This window comes from Pteronotus mesoamericanus, unplaced genomic scaffold (genome assembly GCF_021234165.1).
Source record: "Pteronotus mesoamericanus isolate MK-2021 breed Mesoamerican mustached bat unplaced genomic scaffold, CSHL_Meso_final contig_24, whole genome shotgun sequence".
Lineage (NCBI taxonomy): Eukaryota > Metazoa > Chordata > Mammalia > Chiroptera > Mormoopidae > Pteronotus > Pteronotus mesoamericanus.
In genome coordinates, this window is record NW_026555100.1 from 23,584,540 (window position 1) to 23,601,429 (window position 16,890).

A 16,890-nucleotide genomic window follows, 5' to 3' on the forward strand; every position below is an offset into this window, starting at 1 on the left:
GCTTTTTTAATTTTTTCCTTAGTGTGTCAAGCCAGGGGGTTGCCAATTTGACTAATCTTTTCAAAGAACCACCTCTTTGTTGTATTAATTTTTGTATAGTCTTTTTTTTCTCTATTTTATTAAATTCTGCTCTAATTTTTATTTCCTTTCTCTTGCTGACTTTGTGCTGCTTTTGTTCTTCTCTTTTCCAGTTCTTTAAAATATAATGTTAGGTTGTCTACTTGACACTTTTCTTGTTTCTTGAGATAGGCCTGCAATAATATGAACTTCCCTTTTATTACTGCTTTCACTGAATCCCAAAAGTTTTGATATGTCATATTGTCATCCTCATTTGTCTTTATATATCTTTTGATTTCACCTTTTATTTCTTTGACTTAGTAATTTTTAAGTAGCATATTGTTTAATTACCATATATTCATGGGTTTTTCAGTTCCTTTTTTGCAGCTGATTTCTCACAAAGCATTGTGGTTGGAGACTATGCTTGGTATATTCTCAGTCTCCTTAAATTTCTTAAGGCTAGTTTTATGTCTCAGCATATGGTCTAACCTTGAGAATGTTCCATGTGTACTGAAAAAGAATCCATAATCTGGTGTTCTGGGATGAAAGGCTCTGTAAATGGCAGTTACATCCATTTGGTTTAATGTGTCTTTTAAGGACAATATTTCTTTATTGATTTCCTCTTTGGATGATCTATCTATAGCTGTCAATGGGGTATTTAGTTCCCCTACTCTGATTGTGTTTTTGTCAATTTCTCTGTTTAATTCTCTTAGCGGTTGCTTTATATATTGCGGTGCTCCGTGATTGGTTGCATATATATTGAGAAGTGTTACATCTTCTTGAGGTAGGGTCCTCTTTATCATTATAAAATGTTCAGTTTTGTCTCTTGTTACCTCTGTGATCTTGACACCTACTTTGTCAGATATAAGTATGGCTACACTTGCTTTCTGTGGATGCCAATCCCTTGGAGAATCATTATCCACCCAGGACAGACTTCGCGTCTCTATTTGTCTCTGTAACTTAGATGTGTTTCCTGAAGGCAGCATATGTTTGGGTTTTGTTTTTTGATCCAGTTTGCTACTCTGTGCCCTTTTTATTGGTGAATCCAGTCCACTTATATTTAGGGTAATTATTTATGTATGAAGATTCCCTATAGTCATTGTATCTTTTGTTTTCTGGTAGCTCTGTGCTTCCACTGGTTATTTCCCTTTGTGTTTCTGTATGTTGTTTTTGCTTGGTGGTATTCCATACTGTTCCCCCCAGTTTTCCCTTCTTTTCAATTACATGTCTGTTTGGTGTTTTGGGTCTGTGTGGGGGGGCGGGGCGGCAGTGGTTACCACTAGGTTTATGTAAAAGAAAGGTTCATTCCAGGGGCATGAGGATGGTTCAAATAGATTAATGTAATAAACCACATTAACAAAATAAGGAATAAAAATCATATAATCATATCAATAAATACATAAAAATATTTTATTAGAAAAAAATCCATTTATAATTAAATCACTCAATAAAATGGGTATAGAAGGAAAGTACCTCAACATGACAAAGGCCATATATAACAAACCCTCAACTAATATCATACTCTGTTGTAAAAAAATTGAAAGCTTTTCCTGTAAGATCAGGAATAAGACAAGGATGCTCACTCTCACCACTCTTATTCAACATAGTTCTGGAAGTCCTGGCCAGAGCAATCAGTCAAGAGAAAGAAATAAAAAGTATCCAAACTGGGAATAAGGAGGAAGAGTGTCACTTTTTGCAGATGACATGATTCTTCATATAGAAAACCCTAAAGACTCCTCCAAAAAACTATTAGCTAAAGACTCTAAAAAATAAAAAAGATCATTAGATGGGGCAGGGGAAAGTGGTGGCAGGAAAATGGAGACAAACGTATTTGAACAATTTTAAAAAATAAAACAAACAAAAAAAAATCTCAAAAAAAAAAAAAAGAAAACACACACTTCCAAAAAAAATTATTAGAAACAAAAAACAAATGCAATAAAGTTGCAGGATACAAAAATCAGTGTGAAAAATATCCACTGTATTCCTATACACTAACAATGAAATTTAAGAGAAAGAAATTTTAAAAAATTATTTTGCAACTGCAACAAAAAAGATAAAATACCTAAGAATAAACTTAACAAAATATGTAAAGGACTTATATACTGAAAACTATAAAGCATTATTAAAAGAGACTGAAAAAGATACAATAACAAGATTCCATGTTCATGGATTGAAAGAATCAACAGAGTTAAAAATGTCCATACTACCCAAAGCAATACACAGATTTAATGTGATCCCCATCAACATCCCAATAACATTTTAAAAAAAGAACAAAAAAATCATCAGATTTGTATGAGATTATAAAGACCTGAACAGCCAAAGCAATTCTAGAAAAAAGAACGAAACCAGAGGAACACACTCCCTGACTTCAAATTATACTATAAAGTAATGATAATCAAAACAGCATGGTATTGGCAGAAAAACACATAGACCAAAGGTACAGAATTGAGAGCCCAGAAAAAATCCACTTGTATAGGGGCAAATAATCTTTGACAAAGGAGCCAAAAATATACAATGGAGAAAAGAAAGCCTCTTCAATAAGTGGTGCTGAGAAAATGGAAAGACCACACACAAAAGTAAGAAATCAGAAAACAGTTAGTCCCCATATATAAAAATTAACTCAAAATTGTTCAAAGACCTAAATATAAGATCTGAAACAATAAATTACACAGAAGAAAATATAAGTACTAAACTTATGGACCCTGGTCTTAGGGAAGATTTAATGAATTTGACCCCTAAGTGAAGGAGAGTAACGGCAAAAATAAATGAACGGGTCTACATCAAACTAAAAAGCTTTTGCACACCAAAAGAAACCACCACCAAAACAAAAAGGCTACTAATTGAAGGTATTTGCAAACAACAGGTCTGATAAGGGGTTAATAACCAAAATATACAAAGGACTCATACAACTCAACACCAAACAAACAATCTAACTTAAAACAAACAAAAAAAATGGCAGAGGACCTGAACAAATACTTCTCCCAAGACGATATAGATATGGCCAACAGGTATATAAGAGGTGCTCAATTTCACCAGCTATTAAGGAAATGCAAATCAAAACTATAATGAGATACAACCTCATACCTGTTAGCATGGCTATTATCAACAAGACAAGTAATAACAAGTTTTGGAGAGGTTGTGGAGAACAAGAAACTTCCATTTACTGATGGTAAGAATATAAACTAGTACAGCCACTATGGAAAATAGTACGGAAGTTTCTCAAAAACATTAAGAATATAGTAATCATATGACCCACCAACCCCTCTTCTGGGTATCTACCCAAAAAGTTTAAAAAGAGTTATTTGCCAAGATATATGCACTCCTATGTTTACCACAGTATTATTTTTTAGTGGCCAAGACATGGAAACAACTGAAGTGTCCTTTGATAGATGACTGAATAAAGATGTGATACACCCCTGGCTGGTGTGGCTCATGGATTGAGCACCAGCCTGTGAACCAAAAGGTCACAGGTTTCATTCCCAATCGGGGCACATGCCTGGGTTGTGGGCCAGGCCCCCAAGTTGGCGGTATGAGAGAAACAACAAATCGATGTATCTCTCTAAACATTGATGTTTCTCTCCCTTCTTTTCTTCCCCCCTTTCTCTCTCTCTCAAAAATAAATAAATAAAATCTTTCTTAAAAAGTTAAAAAATGAAGATGTGATATGTATATACAATGCAATACTACTCAGACTTAAGAAAAGACGAAATACTGCTATTTGCAACAACTTGGATGGACCTTGAGAATATCGTGATAAATAAGTTGGACAGAAAAAGTTAAGAACCATATGATTTCACTCATATGTGGGATATAAAACTGAAAGCAGTAAATGAACAAACAAGTAAAATGAACACACAAAAACTCATAGACAGACAACATTATGATGGTTACCAGAGGGAAGGGTTTGGGGGTAGTAAAGGCAGAAGGGAGTCAAATATGTCATTATGAAAAATGATTTGACTTTGGGCAGTAGGCACACAATGCAATATATAGATCATGTAGCATTGAAACACACACTTAAGCCCTATATAATTTTATTAACCAATGTCACCTCAATAAATGTAATAAAGAATAAAACAGTCATGGAGAATTCAAAACTATTTGCTGTATTCACACTGTAATCAGTATTTAATACATAACATGGGAATCACTGGGTCAAAATATATGATAGCAACAAAGTTCTTAGGTGACCAATGATTTTAATCTTTTGTCTATCACATGAATTGCAAAGAACTTCCAGTTGCCATATCCCTTTTTTTCCTGTAATATATAATTTTCTGAATAAAATTTAAATCTTATAACTCTAAAGAAAAACAATGGCACAAATACGAGTTGTTAATCCATAAAATACTTGTTTGGCTCAAATATCACTTTAAGCCTTCTCCTTCTTAAGTAATACTTTTACCTTGTTATTATTAACTAGGAACCATGCTAAGTTGCTCACGAAATCACTGGTTAGATGTAAACAGATGGAGCATCTTACACTAATTAAAGGGAAGAATATTATTGTTCATTGGAGTTGTTCATCAACATCCAAAAAGTCAGTATCAAAGTCTCCCACTCAACTCTGTAAGTCATTCAGTGCTCCAGCTACTTTTTGCGAGTGAACCTAACTTAAAACAGGGCAGTCTGCAACAGAGCCCAGATCAAACTCTTGTTCTATAAGCTTCTCTTTCTTATCATATGAGTACAAGGGTGGAGTTCCAGAGGAACACCGAAAAGCATTTTCCATGAGAAAAAATAAGACTGTACACATTCCATTGCAGAAACTAAGAACCATGTGGCCTGATTATGAATTAACTTTCTTTTTGAAGTTTAGATATTTAAACTGTAACACAGAGCAACAATTGGGAAGAAAACATTTGGCATAATGAAATATAACGTTTTGAAGCAATATTTTCTCTTTCCAAATACACAACTGAGTTCTACAATTCATTTGTTTCCACCAAGGTCAACGTGATCACACTATGAGCATCCATTAAGTTCCTCACCACCCACCGTGACCCTGCCTCCAGGGCACAGACTGGGTATCATGATGCTTTGTGTAGTCCTGGGAAACCCAGTGTGTGTTATCGCCCTGTGTTATACACTGTCATTTCAATTATTGCAATGGTTTGATTTTCAAATTGATTATCAAAGAATCATTTTAGAAAAAAATTACATTGTTCGAATGCTTCCCACATTTAATCTCTGGGACAAATTAACTTACACTTTAAATTATCTTTCATTTGTTTGAATTCAGCATCAGAAAAATAACACGTTTCTACCAACCCTTATCTTCAAAACATGTATACTTTCATTTGGCTAGAAATTAGGTGTTGGACCATTCATTATTTCTTTAGTGATGCTTCCAGAAAATTAAAGCCAAACATAGCTTTGTTACAGTAACATGCCGGTATTAGGAGGGAGATCAGCTTCATTTGCATTAGACTTTGAACACATGAGATACTTTGAGTCTGCCTAAAGGGAGATGGTGTATATATTAGAAATTTTTTTAAATAACTAAAATTTAAAAAAGCAATCATGTTCCTATTTGTAAAAGCACTGTGGTTTCAAGGCTTCTTAACCAAAGTGAAAAATGACCCAAAAATGACAACAGGACATGTCATCAAAGTAGTAGCAATACACTACTACTAATAATATTGATTAGGTGGTTATTCTGTTTTCTCCAACAAAGAGCTTTACCTCATTTAAATTTCACAATGAATTGCTAAGTTTGCCAAGGTAGAATTGAGACTCAAAACAGTTATATAACCTGCCCAATGTTACGAGACTACTATGTGACAGTCAGTGTAAAGATTTAAAGATAAATCTGTTTGATTCCTAAAACATACTCTCCTAACTTACTTGACATCTGGGCCTACAATACTAAAATGTATTGTTAATCTGAATATAGTACCTCAATTATAAAATCCAAAAGCAAATGTCTTCTCATTTGTCTCTAATCCTGCCACAGTAAGAACGCTATACTTGGAACAAATGACCTTTTATCTGCAGAGAGCATTTCATGCTTTCAAAACAAATCCGCATCTGATCATTTCATTCACTATTGCCACAAGCTGTGCAGTAGGTAGAACAGATGTTACTATTATCCCTATTTGACAGATAAGAAAACAAAGGCACAAAGGGGTTAGATGCCTGCCAGGTCTGTGTTAGAGATTAAAGTAGAACTTTGGTCCACTGACTACTGACCTGAAATAAATGCTTTTCATACCTTCCTTCATTACACACACTCATATTCTCTGTGTCTCTGTCTTTCTCCCTCTCTTTCTTTGGTCAGCCATTTTAATGTTTAAACTCACTTGGACAAAGACTGAACAAAACCCACTGCACCAATATCAGCAGGGAACTGTGGTCATTTGACAATAATTCTCTGGTTTAAAAAGTTCTGTGGTGGTTCATTCAGAGAGATTCTCTTTCTGATCTAATTCATTCTCCACATTACGGAAGTATGAGTATGTTTTATGGCTTCCACAGGAAGATAACGTCTAATACAGAAAAAAACTCTTGAATTCAGGAATAAAATTTAACTCCTCTGGATTCCTCCTGGGCGTTCATATGTTTCTCTTCTCTGTTTTGAGCGCACACTCCTTCTCTCACTCTTTCTACCTCCCTCTCCCTCCCTGCCTACAAACCTGCCTCAGATGAATCTGATATACAAATGCGGAACAGAATAAAGTGCAGAAAAATTTACTACCAATTTGGGTGAATATCTGAATTAGAATTGAAAATAAAAAGGAAGTTTTCATTATGCACATAGGCTAAAATATAATATTCTAAGAAAAACTTAAAGTTACATTAATTTTGTAATTAATGACCTAGAGTATAGATATATTTCAAAGTCTATATATAAGATACTAAATATTAATGTTTTCCATATTGTTATAGTAGAAATTTAATATGTATGATTTATAAACTAAACAAAACATGTTAGTATAATTGTATATGCATTATAATCTAATCAGTTAGCTGCCTTAAATTTTTACTGAAAACGACGGAGAGAGGGTAGAAGAAAAGGGAGGAAGGAAATAAAGAAGACAAATGAATATGATTTTATAACTTGAGTAAACTAGCATCTCTTTACCTACTTGTACCATGCTGTCCTTTAAAGATTTGTCCTTTTCAGTGGCAAATAGTTAATGTTTATTATTTTCCAAAACAGCAATTCTAGGTTCAGATTCAGTCCCTTCAGGTAAATACAAGCGATAGTGATTCATGGGTTTATAACACAACCATAATTATCCACAAAGTGATTTAAAAAGTGACCTAGAGTTGCTGCTGACATGTTACAGTATTTATGGAAGTAAGCTGTACCTACCAATCTGAAAAATCAGTCCTAGAAATGTATTCTTTGTGAAATAAGGTCACACACATCAGACAGAGAAGGACAAAAAAACAAAAAACAAACAAAAAAACCCCCAGAGAAATCATAAAGAAATTTAGGTAGGCCATGAAGTCAAGGAGATGGGTATAATAAATAAATGCAGAAGGCGTGGGGTTCATAACACAGAATATAGTTGAATTGCAAATAATACTTTTGCAGGTACATAATCTAACACTGTCTGAATCCCTCCAGCAAGTCAAAGGGGAAAATTAAGGGCTTTGTCAGTCTGAGATTCCAAAGAGATAGGCTAGAGAAGGGAGGAGAACTTGATCCCTGAGGTTGTGGGGCTCTGAATAAAAGTGGGGTCTACAGATACATAGCTTAGAGAATTACTCCCAAGTAAGTTCAGGCAGAACTGAACCCAGGACATTGACTCTTCAACCTGAGTCAGCTAGATAGAACTAAAGGATTCAGAGAGCAGACAGGAGGCAATGCTTCCAGAATATTCCTGGGGAGATTGTTTCCATATTTCAGGGGACTCTTTCATGGAGTGGTTGGGTTATAACATACCCCAAGATGTGTAGGTGCTATTAAATACATAGAGATTGTTGGACAAGCACTCTACACCTCTTCCATAGTTTCTACATTTGTGTCACTCTCCTGAATGAATGAGGGAGAAGGGAAAGGAATGAAGAAATGTGAAGAGAAGTAAATAAGTCATGAGGACACACTACCTTTTCTTGTGGGAAGGGTCTAGGTATAAGAAGAGCTACCTAGGAAAAAGTCTGTTGAGCATTTTTAATTGCAGTGCTTTGTATACGTTATCTAACTTTAACCTCCCAATAAAAACTTTCAGAAATGAATCAGTCATGACAGGGAAATAGTTGATGTAAACATTCAACTCTCACCCCAGAGCCCGTCTTTAAGGTCATGCTGCTCCAGGTGTATCAGTTAACCTTTACACAGCAGTCTGCTCAGCCTAACCCTTATGTTGTTCATTCATCCTTTCATACTCATATTCATATATTCATTCCTTCATTCAACAAGCATTTCTTGAGGGCCTCACATGTGGCACTGGATGCTCAGGGATAAATGAAATAGAGTCCTTACCTTCTTAAAGTAAAAATCTGGTGGTAGAGGAGAGATAACACAAATGTAAACAAACAAACATACAATATTATTAAAATAGAGAAAATGTGTGGAAGGTTACAAAACGGGTGCTAAATGTAGAATAAAGGGGAGGACCTATCAGGGATGTCAAATAAAGATTTGTCTGAAAATGAAGTATTTAGGCTGAGATTTAAGGATAAAATCAGCCAATGGCATAGGAGATCTCAGAGAAAGACACTCAAAGCAAAAGGAACAGAATGTTTTCAGGCTCTAGTCTGGAGAAGAAAGCCCCAGTGAGCTAGCCTCTGATAAGAGAAAGGATGGCTGGAGATGAGCCTGGAGACCGAAGCTGGGCCTCTTTTAGATAGGGCCTTGAAGACTTGGAAAACAGCTGGATTCTCAGTGAAATGGAAATCTGTTAACAGGGTGAAACAAGGATAGTGGCATGGTCTGATTTATATTTAAAAAACCACTAGGATTTCAAGGAGTGAACTGAGGCGATCACAAATGGAAGTTAAGAGGAAGGGAAGCTCGAGAACGATGCTACTGTGCTATTTTCAAGCAAAACATAATGATGGCTTAGATTAGGAGGGTAAGAGGAGAGATGTGCGGAAGTGTGAACTGAATGAAGAGAATGAACTGAAAGAATATTTTGAAAGTAGAAGCTCTTGGACTCACAGGTAGATTAAATGTGGGGATGAGCGAAAGAGAGCAGTCTTAGGTTTCCAGCTTAAGCAACCAGATAGACGATGGTGCTACTGACTGAGATGGCTTAGACTTCGAGAGGTTACAGGGAACCAAACCAAACTAGGAGTGGGTCCAGGAGAGGAGCTCACAAAAGAGATTGAGAAGTGTCAGGAATAAGAAAGATCAGGGAGGTGGCAGGAAGGAAGCATTTCAAGAAGAAGGAATACCTAACTTTTCCTTTTGATTCCCACTATAGAGATATTTTCTAAAATGATTAGTTTTTTCAAATCACTGGTCTTTCCTTCTAACATGATTCAATCATAAATTATAAGTCAATATTCTGCTTTAGTCTACCAACAATTAGCACTGCTCTCCATTGTCCCAATTTATAAAAAATAATTTAAAAATACCTTTACTATGGCTTTATTCCTCAGATTACAATAAGCATTAGGGTATCACAGCCATGGAAATTTGATTGGAAACATACCTACTTATAACAAAGCCAAGAGGTGACATTACTTATAAATGCTGTCCCCCACATTTAAAAATCATACACAACACATACAAAATACATATGTACTTAAGTCTACAAAGTTTATTGTGGTAAGGATACATGGAAAGAAAGGTTCATTGTATTTAAAATACACACACACACACACACACACACACACATATCTTAAGAGCCTGAATTCCTCCTTATTTATCACAGCAAAATGGCAATCAACATGAATCAAATCAAAATTATACTGCCATCTTTGGAATGAGAAGTTTTCCTTAATGTGGAAGGAATAGACTTGTTAGCAGCCTGACAGGATAATCTATATAAGAAACTTGTTTAACAGATTTTATTTTCATACCCTGTTACCGCAGATAAAAAGCTGTTAAGCAGGAAGGCAGGCAATAGAGACCATGAAAGTGACTCAGTATTAATTATCTGCTGACTCACTCACTCAGCATCGGTAAGCCTCATTACCCTCCCCTCCAGTTACTGCCTAAGCTGAGGACTGTATTGTAAATGACACCTTCAGGGAAATGACTGCACCATGAGGATCATTAAGATTTCTGCACCAAATATAGTATTTTGGAGTTCAAATGTCACTATGGCAAAAAGCTTTGCTCATAGTTAATAAACGGAATACCTCATTTCCCTTTTGACTCTTGGAGTTAGAATCATGTTTATTTATTATTTTGTCCTTACATTCATGGGTAAGTTTAGCCACTAAACCCAGCTTCTTAGCTACCTGAAACTCTTTTGAAAATATGGTAGGGAGTAAATGCCTAAGTAAAAAGTACATACTTTTAATTATAATTTTAATTTTAATCAACATTTTCAGAAATAATGATATGCTAAGCTACCATTTATCCACTCAGTACACACCCAGTTGGAATTGTGCCTAAATTCATGGAACCAGATGTTCCATTGCTAACTTATGCTAAATTTGGCAAATAGTTTTGTTATCCTTTTCCTGATACACCCACAATCACTTTCCATAGTACATTATAGAAACCAACAAGATGCTACCTTCTTTCCTGTGAAAGTCCCCAAAGTAACTTTCAATTTATTATGGTCCCCTATCACACTTCTAGCAAAATCCAAATTCATTTCTTCTTACTACATTTAATCACCAACCTTGTTTTGCATCATTCCTTTAACTAAAACCTTAGCTTAGCCTTCAGTTTCCTCTTACTTGAACTGGTACAACCTTTTCTCCACATCTAATACCAAATGACCTTAAGACATGTTATTTTATCTGGTTATTCTGAACTAATCCCTCAGCTTGTCTTAGCGTGCATCAACTATAAATTAAAACCTTGCCCCTCTAACTCCAACCCTGAATCCCCTTTGGGATTTGTGAGGATCATTTCCCAATTCAATGGGTACACTGCAGATTTCTCATTATCTATTTCTTTCTTTTAATTTTTAATAATATTTTTCCATTGCCATTTATCCCCTTATAACCTCCCCCACCTCCTCAATTTCTTTACCTGCTGCTACTTTTTTTTTTTTTTTTTTTGCAGAAAAACTTACTCAGCTTGGCCTTCTTTATAGGGGTATCAATAAGCTTTTTATTAGGTCATATTTTTATCTAAATTACTATATAGAACCTTCTTATCTAAGATTACCAAGGTATTTCTAGGTTCAAATAATTTACTACACACACTGGGCATTGAAGTCAATTGTGACAATTTTTAAAGTATACCCAGGACTCAACCTTATAATTTAATATCAGTGGGATTAAATTATAATTTAATGACCCAGTTGTCGGATATATGTACTATACATTATATGTAATATCATGTGAAATCTATTTTAAATCCATGTTCACATGGATTTTGCTAAACCTAAACTTTTATGCATAGTTTTTCAGTTTTTTCTCCCCATTTTTTAAGTTCCTGGTCACTTTAAAAAATGGATTAATAAAATATGGCATATTCAAGTACTGTCAATCCAAAATAACATTTTAGAAGATGTTAACAATGTGGCAGAAAATATCATACTTTATCTTGAAGTTGAGTTTGCAAAATTGTAAATACTAAACTTTAAAAATAAAAGAATGGCACACACAGAGAACCGCAAGAAACTTCTCAGTTACGACTTTGCATGGAATCAGAGCAAAGAGGGAAAGGGTACCAGTATATTTGTTCTCTGAAACACTCACCCTGATTATATAATGTCAATCTACTAATTTTCCTTGTCCTTGTCCCTCCTTTCCCCTTTCTGTCCCCCTTTTCGCCCCACTGACCTTCCCCTTCCCCGCCCTTCCCCATTCCCCTTCCTACTCCTCCGCTTCTCCCTCCCCAACTCCCTGCCTTCCCATTCCCCTCTCCCTCCTTCCTCCCAGACCTTGACTCTGTTATTTTCTTTCATTCTCCTTACAAGCTCCTCCTTCTTGTCAACACACTTAACATTAGTAGTTCCTGGGGCTCTACCGAAGTTTTTTTTTCTTTTAATTTAACATATTCTCTGTAGAAGAATCTCGTCAAAACTACTATCTAAATGTTGACAATGCCTAAATCTGTATCTACACCGCTGAAAGACTGTTTGTCTACACAGGTACCTTCAGCTCACCGTGGTCACACTGAATGCATCTTCTGAACAAATCTGCTTCTCATCTAGACCTCTGACCCTTAACCAGCAGCAACAGCAGCGACCCAGTTGCTCACAATATAAGTCTTGAGATCATCTTTGACTTCATTCCCTCCCTCACATTCCCTCTTAACCTGTCACCAAGACTCACTGATCCATTCTACCTCGTAATTTTTTTTAACCTATCCACTTCTGGTCATCTCCATGCCACTTCCTATTTAATGCACCTTCATCTACCACCTGTACTTCAAGTTGATTCAAATTGCTCCCCTAAATCCACACTTAATCCTTTCCAGTCCTTTCTACACATTGTAACAAATTAAACACACACACACACACACACACACACAAATTAGCTTGTGAAAAATGAAATCCAAATAAAGTCTAAACCTGAGTTAATAACATTGTAACAATATAAATTTCCTGGTTTTTACACTATACTATGGTTATGTAACATACTGTCATTAGGGGAAACTGGGTAAAAGGTACACAAACATGCTCAATACCATCTTTGCAAACACTTGAGAGCCTTAAACTATTTCACAATTAAAAATTATATTCCTTTGCTGTTCAGTTACAGCTGTCCCCGTTTTCCCCCATCACTCTCCTCTCTGCAGCCCACCACCCACCTCCCACATTCGATCCTCCTCACCCCGTTGTCTTTGTCCATGGGCACTTTATACATGTTCCTATTTTTAAAACTACAGCTCTAATTATACTCTTTGATTTCAGCTCCACCCCTTCCTAAAACTCTTAAATAACTTCCCTTAAATAAGACCAACATCTTGACATTGACTTTCAAAAACCCACTCAAGTTCTGGTTTACCTCATGTTTCATTTTCCTTTTTGGACTTGTACTACAACTGTACTAGTCTTCTTTGGACACTCACTCTTGCTTTGAAAACTCCAGATAAGAAATTCCCTCTGGTTGAAGCAGTTTCCTCAAACTGATTTGAGGCTCCTTATCTGCCTGTTCTTCAGATCTCTGCTAAATGTCTGTTCATCAGGGAAGTTTTCCCCAGCCATTCTCTACTGATCCATCCCTTTGAACTAGATAAATTCACGACCCTCTTTTAGTTCCCACAGCACCCTTTACCTCTCTTTTTATAAAATTCATCTTGAAATTTCTTGTTCAATATCTGTCCTCACCCCATAGTCTCTAAACCCAACATGGCCAGGGAATTAATGTCTAGCAAAAAAATTACTTGATGAGCAAATGGTGAGTAAATGTTCTAAATTGCTGCTAAAATCCAAATATTTCATCAATCTTATCATTTCCAAAAGGGTTTCTGAACTACAGATACATTTGTATATTGAGTCATTCTATTTCTCTATAATTAACAACACTTTTATGATTATTTATGAAACAAGATTTTAGGATGGTAGTATACCAAATATTACAGACTCTGGGGGAAATGGTATGCCATTCCAGATGTTAGATAGGACAAGAGTGTAGTTCAGAAATATAACTATGACGTTATCTAAATATCTAGTAAAGAGAATGAATTAAAATACATATTTCTGTTCTAGAAATAGCTCTTTAGGAAGTGGACAGATTCATTTTCAATTAAGTATATGAAAAAAAGAACTACAAAAAGGTTGTAGTTCTATTATTTTCTCCACTTGCATCTTGCCATATATGCTCAATTTTTCATATTCCCAGGCAATTTATAGTAACACAGGGTGCTCAGTCTCCTTGCAAAGTATTTTCAAGTCTACAGTATGTCACAATGAAAACTCCACCATCCCAACAATCCAAATATTTCCAAGAACAAGGAATCACCATGTAGAGATTCAACTCCTGGTTATAAAAATGAGGATAATGACAAGATCAGTCAATTAAATGCAGGATCAGAATACAGGCTGCATAGAATTTAGGTGACAAAACCCTGCCGACATTTGTACACATATTTTAGAATTTTCAACAAGTGTATCAGTTTACAATTATTTCCATCTGGTATATTAAACTTACAGTTCCTTTTTATTAAAGTCTCTAAAAAATATAAATAATTAAACGTAGAAGCAATAAGGATGCAATTAAGATTTTTGATAATGGCCAATGTCAGAAACAATCGGGTAAGATTAAAATTCTGAATTGAGTTTTAAGATCTTTAAGACTTGGAGTTCTTAAGTTTTATTTTCTTATGAGCTCATGTCAAATTAAATTCTACATGAGGGAGTAGGGAGATTGAAGTCTTGGAAAGCTTTACATCAAGATCCAGGAATGAATCCATTAGAAAGAAAACATCTTTGACATTGCAGATTTTTTTGACTCAAGTTAATGTTCTAACAATGCACTGCCTCGTTCACCTTTTTAATAGTAATTTTTTTTACAAAACACATACAATCCATATCTAATCTACCCACATATGCAGTAATTTTTTTAGTCTGTGAATTATTGTTAATCAAAATTCACATGAGTGAGATTTAATATCTTCCCTTTGATATTAAAATTACATATAAAAGCTTATAGAAGATAAGTAAATAAAAACTAGGCCATCTCTTTTTCATATTAGCTATGCTAAGGTATTAGAAATCAATGCCCTTCACACTCTTTTCCAGAAAGCCAGAGAGTAAATGTTCTCATAGCGGCAGCTCAGCAGAGTGGCTGTAGAAAGATGGGTTTGAGTCTCTTTTCTGCTACTTCCTAACTTTTTGTCCATGAGTTCATAAGATGAGTCTTGGTTATCTCATCTGTAAAATGAGCATGAAAGTAAGACCTATCTCCAACGTTTTTGAGAAGCTCTCACTTCATTAATAGAATAATATCGCAGTTTAGGTACTACCGGAAGTATGGAAGTCGTAAGTGCCAAGCTGATGGCAGTAATCACCAAAGCGCAGTGGCAGTGGATGAAGGGCAGCAAGAGAAAAGGTGCTCCACACTTCGCCAGAGGGGAAGGCCCCTGGGAAGGGGGGGCTGCAGCTGGTAGATGCTGCCGGAAGGCTTAGTGCAAACAAGCCCGCGAGCTGTTTGGTAACAAAATGTTGCTTTTCCCACCTGTAGGCCCGTGCTCTTCAGACAACAACAACATTTGCACTCTGACCCCACCACTGTGGATTTCTGTGGGAAGAGGATTTATCCGTATAAAAGAGGGACAATAGCTGAGAATGCTTCTAACGTGCACGCCTCTATATCTCAGATTTTATTCTAAGGTTCATCTAAACAGGTGAAAATGCAGATATGGAAGCTCCAGCCCAGAGACTGGAATTTGGTAGAGCTGGGCGAGTATCCAGCTGTCTGCCTTTTTAAAAGTACCTTAAATTATATACATGTCCCCAGACGGAGAAACACTTTTCTAGGTCGTCTGTACTAGGTCTCTGCACGAAATCAGACCAGCAGAGAGCTCTGTCTCTCACAAAATTACTCTAGTTTCCCCAATGATATAGCCTCAAGAAACTATGTTTTAATAATAAACCTGGAGCTTCAGGAAGGGTTGACTTGAGAAACGGCTCTGTGATGACAGCATTCGTAATGTGTGAGAAGTTGACTATGTTATGTTTTTTAATGTCTCTTTCACTAAGCTTATTAACTAGTATTTTATTATAAATTGCCTTAACATTTTACTTTAAAAGCAGATAGGATATAAGTAATAAGTATATTTAAGTTATATGCTTATATACTACATATGTATATATTATATATAAATACATAATATGTGTGTATATATAAAACTTGATGTATATCTCAAATCATTCTGCCAGCTGACAACTCTGAAAGCCAGGAACCTCTCTGCCGTAGGATAAGCAGCCTCAGGCAGACAGCAGCCAACTAGCTATCTGTCCCAATCAGATCCAAGCCCAGATAAGCCAAACTGGAAATAAAAAAGAAATGGTGGGACGTTTTCCCCTTGATTTTAAAAGGACCTATTTCTAATATACTCCTATGCAAGAGAGCTTCAGCTCAGTTTTTTCTCTTCAAACCAGCACATAAAGTTTACAGGCAGTTTTGATTTTTGTTTACTTCTTGGGCTAAGGGAGGATGGTGGTAAAGTGGGTACTCGTAAGCTAAATAAAATATTTATTATATATTGATCATACAATCATTTCTTGGGAAAACATTACAGACACAATTTATATAAGGCATTATTTTGACATAAAAATTCTGCCAGATCTATCTCTTCTTCCCCGCCACACAAAAAATAATTTCAAAGTCTTAAGAAAGCCAGCACGGAGTGGGACAGTTTCTAAACAGTTGGCTGAGTCTTTCTTATCGTCTACACCTAGTAGGTGCCCAATGAAAGTTGTTTGAATGAAAAAGGAGTGAAGAACCACATGCACTGAACAGCCACCAGGAAAGTGACAATTGGTATTATAGCGCTTATTTTAAAGCAAATAAACTGTACCTGATCCCTCCACATTTATCTCCCACTTTAAAAGGTTAAACAAAATAAAAGTTGCATGAACCATGATTTATAGGTCAATTTTGACTAAAACAGAGAAGTCTCTTGTAGTACTGTCATATGGAGTTTGTTGTATAAGTTTTTACATTTTATGTGGAAAAATAATTAGAATTCTAATGAAATAAAAATAAATAAAACTTTAACATATCTTGGAACAAGAAATGCAACTGACCATATTTTTTTTTGCCCTGTATCACCCACTTAATTTCCTGGTGAAACAATAA

At 35.6% G+C, this 16,890-nt stretch overlaps 1 protein-coding gene across 2 annotated transcripts in view; it reads right to left on the reverse strand.

The window, feature by feature from the left end:
* PRKG1 (protein kinase cGMP-dependent 1) overlaps positions 1 to 16,890 on the reverse strand; it is a 1,177,478-nt gene that overhangs the window by 1,032,657 nt on the left and 127,931 nt on the right. The window lies entirely within an intron of this gene.